General features: G+C 35.6%; 2 pseudogenes; one reads left to right on the forward strand and one right to left on the reverse strand.

The window, feature by feature from the left end:
- Positions 1–264: 264 nt before the first annotated feature.
- LOC128226067 (uncharacterized) lies at positions 265–5,600 on the reverse strand (annotated as a pseudogene).
- Positions 5,601–8,382: 2,782 nt separating this feature from the next.
- On the forward strand, positions 8,383–12,716 carry LOC128226068 (uncharacterized; annotated as a pseudogene).
- The last annotated feature ends 4,353 nt before the right edge of the window (positions 12,717–17,069 follow it).

The following is a 17,069-nucleotide window of genomic DNA, read 5'->3' on the forward strand; positions in this document are numbered from 1 at the left end:
TAAATAACCAAAATAAAATTAGTTGAACAGTAACTAATTGTAGCCTGCTTTTTATTTCAATTGAAATCGGACGTGAATTAACATTTTTGTAATTCTTATGATACAAAAAGTAATATGGGGTCACAAAGCATCCGAAATTCTTGTGGTTCGTATACCTTAAGATGATACGAAAGTTTTTTTGTATGCATTTTGTTCTATTTTGAAACAATAAAGCTATGTATAACACAAGCAAGCACTGCCATCCAAAGGTTGCCCAATTTACATTCATGCCCGTCTCTGAAATCAGCAATCCATATGCAAGGCTCTCAATAAGTTTTGAAGTAGGAGGGTGAGGTTAGAAAGTAAAAGGGGGGTCTGGGGGGCTTCCCCCAGCGGGATTTTAAGGGCAGAGCCCCTATTTAGCCGGGGGTCCAGGCTGGCCAAAAACGATTTTAAGAATTATTAAGTCAGTCAAGTTAGCTCTCCTAAGAGCAAAATTCCTGTTTTGCACATCATTTTACATGTGTTTCGAGTGTAAATACCATTGATACAAGTAAAAAAAATCCCAAGTTCGAAAACATACAAATTTTTATTCATAAAAGGAAATTTCAATCAAAATATTCATCCTCCTGATCAGTCATCAACACATGGCAGATTAAACGCCTTGCTGAAAAGATAAACCAGCTTAAAGCAGTCATTGTGACAGAAAATTGGGTCTTTCAGAAGAATATCAACACAGTCGAAAATAATCGTATCCGAAAATGTGTAGTTTGTGCAATCACATCTTTAAAGCCATAATTACGCCGTTATTGAGTCGCCATTAATAAAACTGAAATAACATTCATATACCTATCTAGAGACAAAGAACGATTCAAGTGTTCTTTGTTTACCATCGTCTTTTCCAGTGTTCAAAATTCGCGGTAGCCCGAGGCTACCGAATTTTAGCTCGAGCTACCGGTTATCCGCAGAAACTAGCCCGACCGGGCTACTGTTTTTTTCCTTATGCCAATTTAAAAAAATATATGCCAATTAAACGTGTAAAGCGTCGTGTATTTAAACGCTTATTATTCAAGAATGCGTCCTACCAAGCGACTAGGGCGATTAGTCGCCTTGGCAACGGGGAAAGATCAAATCGAAGTCAGATTCGCCGTAATTTACGATGGTCAAAAAGATAATTGCTCTGCGATTCAGGACTGCAAGCCATGTGCTGAATGGTTGCCTATTCAATTAATGTATACAAACAAATGTCAAAAGTAATAAACGCCCGAAGTGACAAGTGATTATCGATCGTTTCTAGGCAGTAACGTATTTTAGCAGCAGTAAAACTCAATGACGTCAATAACTCCGCCCATTATGTAATTTTTTTACAGATAACTTCAGCAGTTTTTGCTTACTTACGACGGCTGTGAAAAACAACAATGCTAAAATATCAATATCAGAATTGGTATTTTATTTATTTCGTTTTAATTGTATTTGAATTATTAGCTTAAATTAAAAGATAGAAGTTTTTAATACCAGAAATGTCTTTGGCGTTTGCCCATTGCCACTAAACCGGGTTTATGTTTAAACTTTTTGCTACTGAGCATGTTTCTGTAGCTTTTTGCATATATATTGTAGATATCATAGACGACAATGGACGAGATGGCCATTACTTCCCCTGATCCGGTGGACATGAGAGTCATCATCAACATGCTTAGAAGCAGATAACTGCCTGTTTCACCCAGCAGGAAGTTGATCACAAACGGGATACTATATTCTTTAATGACGGGAGAAGAATGCTTATAAAAGTAAACACTGGTTATACAAACCATAATAATATAGATTGGACGGTAGGTGCTGTTTAAATAATGTTACTTTTCGTATGTTGTTGTCCTACAATAAGTTTTGAGGGATATCATTGATACAATGGAGACTACGGGCACGTGTCAAGCAATCAACAATTAAACTATTTGCCCATTTAAAGACACACAACCAGACAATAGAGAATAAATTACGATAACCATGTATGCACTGTTGCAAACAAACATATATACAAGAGTACATTTCAAAACATTGAAATTTCATGCAGCATATCAAAGTTATTTATAGTACTTGTAAAATATATATTTAAATCACGGGATAAACACGTAAAACAAAATTACATTCTAACATTAAGACAAGTTAATGATATTTCAATCGAACCCCTTAGCAAGCAGGTACTATTGTATCCGTTCATTTCTATTATTTGATCAGAAGAATTGTAAATCTCTTTAAATTCTTTTGTCATAAGTTTTTAAAATAAGGGAAAACACAACCTAAGTGAAATCCATCCTACACGATATAGGGGTTGGAAACAAAGATAATATCTTTGGTTTTTAGTTATGTTATTTCTGGCGTACCTACCAGTTTGGATACGAAATAAATGTACAGACCGTCGTTATCTACAAAAGTTAAATATTAAAGTTCTTGTCAAAATATCCAAATACATGCACAACACAGAAAACCTGCTCTTGAAAACATTTAGCAGTTTGTAAATGATTTTAAACACCAGAAGCAATATGCTACCACATAAAGGGCATCCATGCTCGAATATTCTTTGTTTTCCTTACATAGAAAGTGGCTTGTGTACCTGACAAACTCTGTCTCTGAGAAAAAGGGCAACTCATATTGCTCGTCACGAAACATTATAGAACTAACATATTACAATTACACCTGATACTTTTTTGTTGGTATCATTTTGGTTTAATAGGTTATAGATGTTCAACTAGATTTTAGTCTTATGTGGCTATTTGGAATTTACTCACCGTTATCAATTTCACTCTCTGACAGTAGATGCGTACCGTTTTTCAAACTCATTGCAAAGTAGGTGGTTGTGGCAGTGACAGACAGACAAGGGGCTAACACGAACCACAAATATGCGGCCATAAAAAATCCCAATACTCCTTCAGAAGGTTTTGCAGCGATGCGACTCTGCCAATGAGCCTGGTCTGTGAAACTAGTTGATGTTGCCATTAATAGTAGAACAACACCATAAATCAAACCGGATTCGGTACGAAACGTGGAGTGTGATTGCTGGTAGTTCATTTCAGGCGCTTCAACACAAATTGCTGTCGTATAAAGTGCCTCCATACTCGAATAATCTTTTATTTCCTCAGAGGGCTTGTGTACAGGACATATACTGTCACTGAGAGAAGAATCAACGCTGTATTAAAATATGAAATATAAAACGTCGTTCCGAGTCCGCCAATCATACAATATGACCCGAATAAGAAGGCGAGTACGAGAAAAATTAACTCGTTATTAACATATTTTGTAAGAACATCTAGAGTTCTCTTTCCAGCCAGCAGCATGCATGCGCAAACGATTAAGCTGGAGGCCATGGCTAGAATGCAAAACATGACGTGCCAAGCAACCCCAAATCGGGGTGTAATGTAAAGCATAAAGACCATGTGTGAACGGTTCAGAAAATAAAGCATTGACATTTTAGTCTCCATAGTCTATGTAATTTTAAACTCAAGTTACTTTGATCTGTCACACTTAAAGTTATATGTTTTATTTGCTGTTAAACTTGGTTATATGAATGACGTACGTCGTTGTTCGGGCGTGCGAATTGCGCCCAAACCAACTGGTACAGTATAAACTTATTTCGGATTGACATATTGTAACAAAACTTTGTAATATATGAAGGTTTATGAAAGCCATTCATGTGTTTACGTTTTGAAACCCCTTTCGTCACTGTTACTAAAATAGAAAAAGGTTGGTACTGAATGACTTTGTTTAGGGTTAACATATTGTGACGAAACTGAGTACATGGAAAAGTTTGTCGACACCTTTCATTGGATTGCCTTGAAAAACAGTTAACAATATAGAATATCTTCCGCTGCTGTTCATTTATTATAATTTAACCTTGTAACTGTTCGAAATATAGAAACATGTTTTCTATTGTGTAATATTTTAAGAATATATACAATATCTTCCAACCAATTATAAAAACCAAAAATAGATATGTTAAAGTGACACAGCTTGAAGATCTTCTGTCACATTGCTATTTTTGGTTTTTATAATTGGTTGGAAGATATTGTATATATTCTTAAAATATTACACAATAGAAAACATGTTTCTATATTTCGAACAGTTACAAGGTTAAATTATAATAAATGAACAGCAGCAGAAGATATTCTATATTGTTAACTGTTTTTCAAGGCAATCCAATGAAAGGTGTCGACAAACTTTTCCATGTACTCAGTTTCGTCACAATATGTTAACCCTAAACAAAGTCATTCAGTACCAACCTTTTTCTATTTTAGTAACAGTGACGAAAGGGGTTTCAAAACGTAAACACATGAATGATTTTCATAAACCTTCATATATTACAAAGTTTTGTTACAATATGTCAATCCGAAATAAGTTTATACTGTACCAGTTGGTTTGGGCGCAATTCGCACGCCCGAACAACGACGTACGTCATTCATATAACCAAGTTTAACAGCAAATAAAACATATAACTTTAAGTGTGACAGATCAAAGTAACTTGAGTTTAAAATTACATAGACTATGGAGACTAAAATGTCAATGCTTTATTTTCTGAACCGTTCACACATGGTCTTTATGCTTTACATTATTTACCTATCAATGCAATTAAGCGTAAAATGTCATCCCACCACGCGTCCACAATTTTGTTCAGATTGGTTCTCATTTAAATACGATACTTGAGTAATGGTTGTCACACTTAACAAATGTTCTACAACTTTCCTAACACATTAACTAAAATATAAACCTGTGGGAATGTATTTGCCCCAGGAGCCCTTGTCTTAAAAAAAATGGACAAAACAGGAAAAAGTAGAATGTCCACAATAACGCCAATCGAAAACCAAAGAGTTCCTGCAAGGCCTAGCTGCAAGGAAAATACTCGGTCACATGATTTACCAAAATGACTTTCTTATATACTTTTGAACAAACCTCGGTTAATAACGTTAAATTTCTATGTCATTTATCTACCTTCGTTCCCTTCAACATATTGGCATAAGGCATCGGGTGTTTTATAAGCAGTTGAGGTAACCGATATACGACAAAAGCTTATCATTGCTTTTAATGTTGCATTTTGATGCCTTAGTAGTTACCTTATATTTATAACAGTTTGTATTTCATTAATACGTTCTTAATTTCAATTTAAATCGAACGTTATTTGACCAGTGTTGCAATCTTTCGAGTCCAAGCAATCTTCTTCGTAATATTTTGTTCAGTATATTTTTACATATTTGGTCTCTGCGTATAAAATCCAATTATACCAAACTAATAAGTGGTCCTCGGAAGCATTTACAAACACATCACGTGACTCTGTGGCTACTTACTTTGCTGGTGAGTGTAGAGCTTTGAAGGAAGGTAGAGGGCCAGATGAGCTGTGAGATGAAAGTGACGGCTGTGAGACTAAGGATCACACTCCCACCGGCGTCAAACACGGTATCAAGATTATGGTCGTCGTGATACACGTACTTCCGGAGTGATTTGTACGCGGCAGCTACCCAAATCGAAAATCCATCAAATCCGAGCAAAAGTAATAGAGCGGCATTGCTTTTCGGAATGGATGAACTAATACTGAAATGATTGGTTTCAACAAAAGGTTTTACTACTGGGACAAGCATAGCAACCATAAATATTGAAGATACAGCATTTAAATGCAATGGCCTTTTTTCACATCGTTCTTAATGTAAATTTCAAATGTGGAATAAACGTTAAATTTAACAAACTATGTCAATTCTCACTTGGTTTCTCCTTCTTCACGGGGTTTTAACTTTGTCCTGCACGTGTGTTGCACTGTATAAACAGTAAGAAAGAAAGTCGTGCCGAAAGTGGCCTCTGAATAATCGTCCGTTATAATAGTGGTTGCAGTGGGGATTTCTTCCGTTGTACTCCCATAGTTCAATGACGCACAAATAGTCACGAGGAAAACTATTGCCAAAATCCACGTATGCATTTTAAACTTAGTATTGATACACTTGCGGAACTGCAAACATCTTACTGACTGGGAAGAAATAGCGGTAGTCGAAAGATTTTTAATTAGCTATACGATGTAGATAATGTTTCAATTAAAAGGCGCACACTATATGCTAATGCATGGTTTAAGTCAGATGAGTTAAACATGATAATGCATTAAAAAAAATCTTTTTTTTTCATTAATCTGTTTTGTGAACCTTTAAATCAATACATGTTACAACCGAGCATACATTTGGTGCTGAGACTGTCTGTAATTAAGACCCTGTACCTGTTTGCCGTTGTCAATTAACGTAACTCGCTGCGCATGATTGTCGTTCGCAATTATGTATTTATCACTGTATGTCAGATTGTGATATGACGATGGTTTTTGAATGTCGTAGAGGTAAGTTAGGATTTGACAGACATGTCTGCCCTGACAATGTGAACATCACATACAAATATCAACTATTACTGTACAACTTGATTGCATTCTAGTTTATGTGTATTATCCGTAATATATATTTAAAGAAACAATAACTCAAACTCTAAATCTATAAGAAAATATAAGAATGCGTTTAAATACAAACTTACGAAAAAGAGTTCATGTGTTTTAAGAAAAAAGTAGTACAATTGACAATCAAGGAAACTAGAAATGTGTAAATAGGACACATATGGCACCACTTCCCCCCTCTGTAATAAAAGCAAAGGCCAATACACCGCTATGGTTGATGAATGTACATTTCCAACTGAACAACGAAATAGTAGCATAAAAAGGCAGTGCTTTCCTCCTCGAAGTATACAATACAAAGATCAATTTGAACTAAAGATGTTAAATATAATTATTTTTATATGTTTAGTAAAAGTAACCATGACCTTGACCCAAGGTGCACAACTTCACATGCAAACTAACATCTGTGTAACCGTTTATGACTCTTACACAAATTAGTTTAGATAAGAATAAAACTAAATCCCATCCTCTATATCATGAATACTCAAATTGTTTCACTTGTTGAGAGCTCTCCTTTTTTATGAAATACATATGAAAATCTCATGTGTTATATTTCATTCAAAGGGCATATATATTAGAATTGTACATTGGGCCAAACTTCTGTTCTAAAAACAACAACACCAACAACAAACCCCACACTGTTTGAAAATTGTTGTTGGTATTGTTTAAAACTGAATAAGCGCTCTAGAAGGAATGGTCTGTGTCAATATCCAGCTAAACATTTCCATCTTATGAATACAGTTTGCAAAAGGTGCAACGTTTAATCATAAAGATTGGTACGTTTACAATTTAACAGACATTACTTAATTAATTCATTTTTCCCCCTGCTTAAAAAGGTAACAATCTAAGACATTTAGAAAAATATTCTTCTTCGCACGATCTGCCATTCCTATTTTTTTTTAAATTATATCATATATATGTTCAAACCATGCCTGAGAAATATCATTAATGGTTCTTGTGATTATGAAAAGAGAACACAAAAAATGTCATATATAGGTTCACTGACATTAATGAAAACTTCAATGTGACAAGAACTTATCCAATTTTGTTTTTAAATATATTAGCAGTATCTCTGCAGCTGTGCAGTTTTGTCAAAATTTGACTTAAGTCACGGTTAAGACAAAACTTAAAGTTAAGTTATAATAAGGGTCACGGCTCTCAGTTACCTGTTTAATCGATGCATCATTTACTAATCACACGTCAATTATTAGTTGTTTGTGATCTACGCATAATGTACCTAAAGAAACGATGTTGTAACTTCCTTTTCCTCTCTGAAATTCTCTTATACGGTAACACATTTTTTCCTCCTCCTAAAATCGACCCACCAGCGCAAGGCACCCAAGCTTAAAAATTAAAACTATATACTCCATAATTCCTATACTCTGGTCGAGTGTGTTAGTTGTTATGGGTTGTTATAATCAATATCAAAAAAGTCATTGCTACAGAACAGGCGGTTAAGGGTATCAGATGATAGTAATTGATTCATTATTTGTTGGACCAAATCTGCGTTGGTTGTTTTGTTGTTTATTTTCAGTGCTATTTGGGGCATGACACATTTCCATTAGCGTCGCACGGTGCAAATCGCCAGACGGAGACTTCTACCGCTGCGGAAGTTGGAGACGGGGCTCCAATGACAACAATTCCGAAAAACACTTTACCCTTTACCGTGCCGTTGCTCACCAGTGTACGAACCAAACTTCCTTGATTACGGGATTGTATGAGCTTAATAAAACTGACTAGAATTATACATTTATGTCGGGAACAAAGAAAAAGCCTTCTACCTTAATTACTGTTAACTAACTCTTCGCAACGCCGCATATCGCGTTGACTCGAAACAGAGGAACGCGGGGAAAATTAAAGAAATGAACGCGGTGGGAATAATGCTTCAATCGCGACGTACAGTGAGAGTATGACATTGAAAGCATACAATTCTCAGGTCGCGCATGCCTCCAAAAGTATGTGACCAGAGTCATGAAACTTTACAAACATGTACAATGTGCACTTGGGGCAAAGCGTTTTGCTGCCTTCAGTAAGAGTAGAGTTATGATCTTGACTATAGTGAAAAATGCATATATAGCATAGCTATTGTGTCACCTCATCTCGAAAAGAATATGAGCCAGTGTCATAAAACGTAACAGGAATGTTAATCAGCATGTGCAGTTGTGCATCTGGGGTTTTATCTGTGACTGTGCCAGAACTTTTACGACCATGCTATAATCTAATTATGCGTACATGGAAGTTAGTGTTATAATTATCTTAAACGTACTAGTGTAGAGTCATTAACGTTTTCACAGTTGTAAGTTTGCATGTGAAGTTGCGCAATTTGGGTTCAATATCAGGGTCACTGTTACTAAACATATAAAACATATGTTTAACTTAATATATATTTAGCTCAAATTATACTTAGAATGATACATAAATATAATTCGCGGAGTAAAGTTCGGGATTGCCTTTGTATGCAACTCTTACGTTGCGCAACTGGTATTGTTGATGTTCATTCATCAACTTTTGCCGGAATAATGGCCTTTGCTTTTATTACAGAGACGGGTAGTGGTGGCATCTGTGTCCTATGTACACACTTCTAGTTTCATAACAGGAAAACAGTTGTTGTTATTGTTGCTGTTGTTGTTTTTGTTGTTGTTTTAATCAAACCATAGTCGTAATTAATGGGATCATACACAAAACTGGTCCAAATCAGAGACACTTTGACGTGAATTGCACTACTTTTTGCGAAATTATCCATACAAAAGCAGCTTTTGTAGGAGTTTATCAAAATAATCCGAACTCTTTTTTCGTAAGTTTGTATTTTAATGCATTCTTATATTTTCTTTTAGAAATAGACTTTCATTTATTGTTCTTTTCAATATCAAAGACACTGAAGTCTTCACTAAAATACAATGAAGTTGTGAAGAAATACTACATTTATTTAGTGTAAAAGTTGGTGTTTGTATGTATGTAAATGACACATAATCAAGGCAAAGATTAATGGTCATGTCGGTGACTTCCATAATTATTTTAATGATATTCAGAAAATCGCGTAATATCAAAATCTGACATACATTAATAAGTACACAATTGCGAACAACAAGCAAGCGTAGTGAGTTACGACAACTGTATGCTCTGTTGTAGTAAAATACCAAAATTATATGAGCTAACTACTAAGGCATCAACATTTAATATTATAACCAAAATAGGCTTTTTATATCGGTTGCCTAATTTGCTAATAGACGCCTTATGCCTTATTCAGACATATACTGCAAGGAGTGATGGTAGATTAAAGCTATAGAAACTTAACATTATTCGTCGAGGTTTGGTTAAGAGTAATTTAGAAAAACCTTTTTTGGTAAATTATGTGACCAAGTATTTTTTGCAGTCAGGCCTTGGAGGAACTCTTTGGTTTTCGATTGGCATTATTGTGGACATATTGCTTTTTCCTTTTTTAATACATTTTTTGAAGACAAGAGCTCCTGGTGCAAAGATCTTCCCACAGGTATATGTTTTTAATTTGTATTTATGAGTAAAGAATGTTGTAGAAAGTTTGTACAGACAGACAACAATTACTGAAGTATCGCATGAAAATGAGAAATACTAGTAACAAATCTCAAAAGAAGAAGTGTTACCTAGTTTTGCCGCATTGTGGGGTTTCTTCTTTATTATTTAGATCGCTTATGCTCGATTTGGGGTTACTGGGCACGTCATGTTTTGTATCCTAGCCATGACCTCCAGCTGGCACAAGCATGCTGCTCGCTGGAAAGAGTGCTCTTGCGTTTCTACGAACGATATTAACAACGAGTTCATTTTTCTCGTACTGACGCCTTCTTATTCGGGTCATTTTGTAAGATTGGCGGACTCGGAACGACGTTTTACATTTCATACTTAAAAACAACGTTGAGCTTTCTCTCAGTGACAAGCTACTTTCCCTCTGAGGAAAGCAAATGATATTCGAGCATAGAGGCACTTAATACGGCAGCAATTTGTGTTGAAGGGCCTGAAACGAAATACGAGTAATCACACGCCACGTTTCGTACCGAATCTGGTTTGATTGATGGCATTGTTTAACTATTTATGGCAACTTCAATTAGTTTCACAGACCAAGCTAATTGGCAGAGTCGCATAGCTGCAAAACCGTCTAAAGGAGTATTGGGATTTTTTATGGCCGCATATTTGTGGTTCGTGATAGCTCCTTGTCCGTCTGTCACTGCCACAATCACCTACTTTGCAATGAGTTAAACGGTACGCACCTACTTACTGTCAGAGAGTGAAATTGATAACGGTGAGTAAATTCAAAATTGCCACATGAGACTTAATGGGAATTATTTATTACTTGCATTGAATATCTATAAAATATTAAATGAAATCGATACCAACCAAAAAGCATCAGGTATTATTGTGGTTGCGCTAATATTTTGATTCTATAATGATTCGCGACAAGAAATGTGAGGAGTTGCCATTTTTATCAGAGACGGTGTTTGTCTTGTACACAAGCCACTTTATACGTAAGGAAAAGAAGAAATATTAGAGCACGGACCCCCTTTTTAGGGCAGCTAGTTTTTTCTCCTTTTTAAGATCAATTACGAAATGCTAGTTGTTTTCAAGAGCAGGTTTTCTGCGTTCTGCGTGTATTTGGATATCTCAACAGGACTTTAAGATTTAACTTTTGCAGGTAACGACTGTCTGTTCATCCAATTTGTATTCGAACTAACTTGTCGCTAAGCCAGAAATAACATAACTAGAAACCAAGGATATTGTTTTCGTTTATAGAACCCATATCGTGGAATTTGGATTTCACTTTATGTTTTTTTCTTTTAACAACATATGACAAGCATATTTATAGATAATTACAATTACAATCAAATGATAGAAATGAACGTATACAACAATACCTGCATGTTAAGGATTCTTTTAAAGAAAAATTAACTTGTCATTAAGTAAATCGTAATTAATTTGTTCAACCCGTGATTTAAATATGGATTTTACAACTATTGTAGATAAATTTTGATGTGCTGCATGGAATTTTGATGTTTTGTACATACATTCTAATATATATTTGTTTGCTACTTTGCATACCTTGTTTACTTAATTTATTGTAAACAAATGAACTGATGACGATATCCGATGTACAAATATAATAAATATTTTCGTCTGTCTATGAAATGATTCGACCTGTGTCTGTTTTCTGACTTAGCTTATTTTGTTTTTGTCCATGTGCATTTAAGTGAGCAAATAGTTAAATTGTTGACGGCTTGACACGTTGTCTCCATAGTATCAATGATACTTCCTTTCAACTAATTGTAGGTCAAGAACATACGAGAAGTAACATTATTTAACGTGCACCTACCGTCCATTTACTGTAAGGTTTGTATGGTCAGTGTTAACTTTTATAAGCATTCTTATTTCCCGTCATTAAAGGATATATTACCCCGTTTGTGATGAACTTCCTGCTTGGAGAGACAGGCGGCTACCTGCTTCTAACCATGTTGATGATGGCTCGCATGTCCACCGGGTCATCAGGTGAAGTTATGGCTATCTCGTCCATCGTCGTCTATGATATCTACAAGACTTACATTAACACATTTAGTAAGAAGTCATTGTGTTAATATTTGACAATTACATTCACGTTTTAAAATAGTATGTTTTAGCGACAGTGCTTGTCGCTCATGTAGTCGGATTTGCTATTATGTTACATTATGATATTATTCAAAATGCCTGATTTTATCCACCGCTATCGCTTTTGCCAGGAAAAATCTTTCACCATCCAGTTGTGTCTTGTGTGGAAGACAAAAACAGCTTTCGGAATTGAAAATGGACGGAGACTTTTGCGCATGCTCTTCGTTGATTGGTTGCAAATCGTGTGACGTAGACATTATTACGCGCGCGCGAGTTGGAGTGGACAAGGTCGCTTACACGTGCAGCGTTTACGGAGACAACAGACGATATGAGGATGGATTGATGCGTTACAAGGTAAATAAGAATCAATTTTAAAAACAAAATAAGTGATCACATGATTACAGTAAATATTTCTTTCAAATGCTAATAACTCTTCATTATGAATTAACTGTCTACAAAGGACAATTTGGGGGCCGTTTATAGCTATCGAATATTAACATCCACAGTATATAATGATAAATTTACGCCTGAAATATAAGAAAAGCATACTTTAATATAGAGTTAATCATTTGCTGTTATTTTTATTGAGGTGGATTTTTGGGCTTATCAGCATCGATCTCTGAAATGCTGATTATGGGATCGACATATGAAGGTGGACTGTAAACACAGCCCAGAATTGCAGTCTCCTAACGGCAATGCTGGTAGGGTTCGTTGTAAGCGGTGTAGGCTGTGTCATCGTTTCCCTGTGCACACATAATATTCGTTCAGAGGTCGATGCTAATCTTGAATGGGCAAAGACTATTTATATTGACAACCCTATAAATCCATTCCGGCTTATGTATGTAGAAGAATTTACCAAAGCTGAAGTAGGAGACATCATAACGCCAAAGGCGATGGATAAAGTATTCAGAAAGGCCAAACTCTACGATGGCGTGCTCGGAATTATAAGTTTGGTTATGTTTGTTATCGTTGTTCTGGCAATTGCTCTTAGCTCTGGCGTCCTTTCATTTGATGAATTTTCAGCCTGTATAAAAGGCTACCAAATCTGCTGCTTCATCTGTACGTTCGTGGTGGTTGTTCTTCCACCATTCGACGAAGGCTATCAAATATGGCTCCGCTACCAGAAGAACAAACGAAATGAAACATCGTCTGTTTGCACGGCTAAAGAGCAAGACTTTAATGAAGAAAGTTGCAAACTATAGTTTGATGATCGTTTTGTTTCATTTGAAAGGAAAATTGTTTCGACATTGCATCTATGAAAAAGATATTCCTCATTTTATTTCGAAATGTATACTATGTATTCATTATACATGTTGTTAGAATTGTGAAGATATTAAGGATGTGGTTTTAAACCGAATGCACCGATAGATTCAGGACCGGACTAGTAAGGAAACTAAACAAATATTTATATGTAAAACTACAGAAACAAGTAGCCAAAAGTTTATAAATAAACCCTGTTTAATGGCACAGGGAAAACGCCAATGACATGACACAATAACAAAAAATCACAATAAAAAACATGGAGTAGCAGCACAAGACTCAACAAACATATATACTATATAAATATAAAAGGTGTGTTTATCAAGCATTGTTAGGTACCGCCTTGGAACGGTCAGTTAAATGTAAATGTACTGAGGGTTAAAACCAGTTTACGTGCACAAACCTCACTCTTATCCCAGCAATCCTGAATAAAGTAAAAACGTAAAAGGTAAATCTGATCAAAGTATACAAAGGATACTCATCAAAGTCCTACACAGAAGAAACGTCATTTTTTGCGTTCCAAATACAATAACCGGTATTTTCATCAATTCTTCGCTCCGCGCTATAAAATTTCAACCTCAAGTGCGTCTTGTGAAAACGTTTACGGACAAATATTTTTCTCTTTTTTTTTGGTTTCAAATCGTCTAAAACGATTCTTTAATTTAAAGAACTGTTCGTTTAATTTTTGATTTTTTTAAATGATTAAGCAATCTCATTTGCTGAATTATAATAATTTGATAATACACATCAACAATGTTTCAAGTCAGGGGAATATGCTGATTAGTGCGTTGTTTTTACATATTCATCTACAGTAATAACACCACAACTAACAGTTCTACTACTTTATTAGTTACCATTTTTATAAGTAAATGTATCAGCAGAGATCTACAGTGATAAGCCTCTAGACTTAGCAAAAACATAGTAGATCCAGCGTGTGACATTCATTTCACTTACAAAATGTAACTTACAAACCAAAAAATGATAATCGACAGATATCTGAAATGTAATAAGCACAAACGGATCCAGGCAGTAGAGGGGATGCAACCGCCCCCCCCCCCCCAAATCGTTCAGGTTAACTTCTATGTGTCACTATCGGAGAAAAATGTAATAAAATACGCGACAATAGAGGTGTTTTGTATCTAAGTTTGATGTAGCCAATCGGTTATAGTTGTATCATAACATACAATTAACAATTTCAATTAAGTAAGGTGTAACCATATGATGGACTAAGTTTGGTATTGAATAAAACCCAGGATCAAGTTTCAAAGAGGGCTATTTGTTACACAACGGCTTGTGCGGGCGTGGGCAGGGCGGGGGGGGGTCAGTTCTTTTCGTTTAAATTGATCGGTCATTCTTTGATCAGAAAAAAAGGAATCATGGGTTCCATATATAACGGGGTCAAAATTAAATGTAACACCGGCGTTAATTTAAAACACACTAAAATATCAAAGTGACACTCTTACTCAAAATCAATACATACACATGTATATCAAACATAATTTTTGACTGATAAACCTTAACTACTTACTAAATAATGCATTCATGCAAAATAGTATTTACTGATAACAATATTGTAACCGTGTGTTTAATAGCAGATAGCGCAAGAATATTAAAATGTTTGAATGCTTAAAGATTTACTGTGATCTACTATCGTCTCATAAGGTAGAAATACCATGTTTTATGCACATTTCTTTCAAATAAAACTCGGTATCCTCCATAAAATCCATTGTTTTCGACTTTTATTCATCCTTTAACATCCTTTAAGGAATATTAAAGAAATATTATTAATTTTGGTAAATCGTAGTTGGGAGCAAGAGTGAATCTTAAAACATAGCGTATCGTGTTTAATACTTGCGTTTGCATTGTATAATCTCGGCTTATTAAGGATTGTTATCGTTCACACACACGCACTGCCATGCACGCACGTATACACCCACATACATGCACGTACGCCCATACGCATGCACACATGCACGCACACACACACATACACACACACACTAAGAAAATATATATGTTCCAAATAGCTTGAATGTTGACCTTAAAGCTTATGTTTTTAGAGCAGTAAAATGCTGTTTAATTTTGTGATTCGACGCATTATTTGTTGTAACGCATAACTTGTTATTCTGTTTTCCTTACCTATCCCGCACTCAAAGTCACTTGTGCGTACAAGCAATTTCATGAAACAACTTTCGGCGATGCATTCAATACCCGTGATACAGAAGCCAACTTAACCCGCACTAAAAGTCTCTGCCGTGCGTACAATGCGCGTGTGCGTGCGTGTGAGTGTGTGTTGCGAGCGTGTACGAGCATATGTACATACATGCCTGCGTGTGAGAGCTTGCATGCGTGTGAGAGTGCGTATGCGTGTGTGTGTGTGTGTGTGTGTGTGCGTGCGTGTGTGTGTGTGTGTGTGTGTGTGTGTGTGTGTGTGCGTGCGCGCGCGCGCGTGCTTGAGTGTGAGAGGGTGTGTGGGTGTGCGTTTTTACGCGTGCGTGCTTGTCTTTATTGTTCCTGCGTGTCTGTACGTGTGTTTGTACATGAGATTTAACAACCCTTAACAAATAAAGCTTATAGAAACTAGTTAATTTATGCATTTATAATCAGTGCTATACTGATTGGATCATGTTTACAATTCGGACTTCAACAGAAGAAACCAATCTTGAATTATAAACTTTACAAAAATTAACAATAGCTATAACATATTAATTATCATTGGTTTATACAAAACTAAACTCTTATAAAGATAAACAGTATTTCGATTAACGTCATGTTAACGTTTCAATACGATGCATATTACAAAGGAAACAGGTATAGGGCTTAGATTATTTGATATTGTTCAAAAACGAAGTCGGTAAGGTACACTTTTCTTGATATCAGGCGATTTGTAAAAATCAAAAATTAAACGAACAGTTTTTTCACAAATTAAAGAAAGGCGCACTTTTTTCAGCGAAAAACGACGCCGTTTTTCCCGCTAAAATTGACGTTTTAGACGAATTTAAAATAAAAAAAACGTACAAAAAGAGAAAGAAAAATATATGTCGCTGAACGAAGAACTGATGAAAATACCGACTTTTGTAGCTGGAACGCAAAAAAATGTCTCAAAATTGACTTCAGTGGTATATTTTGAAGACTCGTATTTTTAAAACTGTTCCGAATATTGAAAAAGTAAAAGAGTCCCTAACTGGGCATAAGTTCTTCTATTTGTACACCAATTTTCTGACATTAACTCGAAAATTCGCTCAGGGTCACGTTCCACCTTAAGGGCTCGTCAACGAGAATATAAAGGCTAGTATCGTCTGCAAATAGTCTAACATTACTTCCAATGTTGACAATATTGTCATTTATAAATATCAAAAATCAAAGGGGATCTAGAATAGAACCTTGGAGTACACCAACCTCAAGAAAGACCCAACCAGACATGGAGTCAGGGAGAACTACACGTTGCCTACGTTTGGTAAGATACTCACTGAGCCACGAAAGTAAGTTGCCATTGACACCAGTTTCCTGTAGCTTCACAATCAAGCCATTGTGCCAAACTTTATCAAATGCCTTACTGATATCAAAGAATACTGCTCTAAAACCAAGGCCATTGTCTAATGCCTTACAAAATGTGTTGTAAAGGTAGGTAAGCTGATTAACAGTAGAATCGCCTGGCCTGACAGAAACGGGGAAAAAGTTCATGGCACGAAGGTGATTAAAGAAGTGTTTATATATTGCCCTTTCGAACACCTTTTCCATTGTATTAAGTAGGGAGATAGGA

This window comes from Mya arenaria, chromosome 3 (assembly GCF_026914265.1).
Source record: "Mya arenaria isolate MELC-2E11 chromosome 3, ASM2691426v1".
In the NCBI taxonomy this organism is placed as follows: domain Eukaryota; kingdom Metazoa; phylum Mollusca; class Bivalvia; order Myida; family Myidae; genus Mya; species Mya arenaria.